The sequence below is a fragment of the Triticum dicoccoides genome, chromosome 5B (assembly GCF_002162155.2).
Source record: "Triticum dicoccoides isolate Atlit2015 ecotype Zavitan chromosome 5B, WEW_v2.0, whole genome shotgun sequence".
NCBI lineage: Eukaryota > Viridiplantae > Streptophyta > Magnoliopsida > Poales > Poaceae > Triticum > Triticum dicoccoides.
In genome coordinates, this window is record NC_041389.1 from 266944067 (window position 1) to 266945752 (window position 1686).

Below are 1686 nucleotides of genomic sequence, written 5' to 3' on the forward strand. Positions count from 1 at the left end.
GGGGGACAGCAGGGGGTCCGAGCCGGCGGGGGTGGGCTCGGCCCCTGGTGTCGCAGGGCGGCGGGCCGAGGTGGCGTCGGGGGAGCGGGGGGACGAGGGCGGGGCGACGAGGAGGCTCACGCTGGAGATGACGCCGGAGGACTCCGACACCGATGGGGAGGGAGCCAGAGGGGTGGCCAGGCGGAGGGCCACCGCGAGATCGGTAGCCGTCACCCGAGAGCGCCCCGGCCCCGACCCACCCCTACCCGCGGGAGGGTTGGGGGAGTCCCGAGACGGGGAGCGAGAGTGCTCCGACTCATCCTCCTCGGCAGGATCATCGAAGCGGGAGGAGCGCGAGCGGCGGTGGTGGGTGTCGTCATCAGCCGCATGGTCCCCTCCCGGGAGACTGCCCGCCGAGAGGCGAGGACGGCCGACGTGGGACGGGGGCTCGGGGCGGATCTTGAGGTCGTAGCCATCATCGTTGAAGAAGACCCAGATCGTGACGTGGAGTTTGGAGGAGTCCAGGCATTTCACCTTAACCCGCACCTCCTCCTCCTTGCGCAGGGAGAGCTCATCCACCACCACCACCCTGCCCAGGATCTTGGACATACTGCGGATGGTCCGCTCGGACCGGGCCACATCAGGGAGGCCAGAGATGAGGAGCCAAGCCGTGTCCAGGGTGGCGACAGCTCTGGGATCCCACTGTGGCTCAGCGATGTTCACCACGATGTCGTTGAGCGCCAGGGTGATGTTGTTGCTGCGAGTGCAGAAGCCCATGCTCATCGCGTCTGGGAACACCACGGAGAAGGAGCTGGGGGCCGTGGGGGTCACCTGCCAGTCCCACGAGCAACGGCACAGGTGGTTGAGCTCAGCCTCAATCAGCTCCGGGGTGACGACAGCGTCGCCCATCACCGTCACCACAGCCAGCTGCGAGGGGGACGGTGGGGCGAGCTTGGGCACCTCGATGTGGAAGAAAGCCAAGTCCTCGATGTCGTGCCCGTAGATCATGAGCTCCTCCGAGACCGGGCGATCCGGGCAGAGAATCGCGGGGTGCCCGGACTCCTTGCACAAGTAGCACGAGGGTGGGTTGGGGCATGCCACCTGGAAGTGGCCTGAGAGGCCGCAGTTGAAGCACGGCTGAGCCCCGGCCGCGGCGGCGGCACCCGGGGGAGGAGCCACAGGAGCGGAGGCGGTGGTGGCTTGAGGGCGCGGGGGCCCCTTCTTCTTCTTCTTCTTGGATCCGGGGCGTCCCCGGTTGCCGTTACCACCATTGGACGGCGGGAACGCAGCCTGAGAGCGGGGGGGCTGGTAGCGGCTGGAGGTGGCGTCGGCTTCGGCGTTGGAGGGGAGCGGTCGGGGCGGCGAGGGAGACCGGCGCCGAGGGGGCGGCCGAGTCTCCCGAGCCGGGGACCGGCCGCGGTCACGGTCACGGGGGGCCCCCCGCGGAGTGGAGCGGCGCGATGGGGACCGGGAGCGGCGGTCGTCACGAGCCGGGGAGCGGGGCTCACGCGCCGGCGAGTGCCGCGCCGGCCGGGAGGAAAGCTGCTGCCGCAGGTCCTCTTCGCGCCGGCGGCCATCGGGGGAGGGGTGGGGAGGTTCACGGCGGTCGTCGGCCCGGCGTTTGGGGCGACCCGCCTCGTCCCCCCATTCCCGCGGCATGGGAGGCGCGGTGGGGAACGGGGGCGGAGGGGGATCGGTGACGCCGGC

At 70.9% G+C, this 1686-nt stretch overlaps 1 protein-coding gene across 3 annotated transcripts in view; it reads left to right on the forward strand.

Moving 5' to 3' along the window:
- The window catches only part of LOC119308342, a 9418-nt gene that overhangs the window by 6018 nt on the left and 1714 nt on the right, over positions 1-1686 (forward strand). The gene's annotated exons all lie outside the window — the stretch shown is intronic.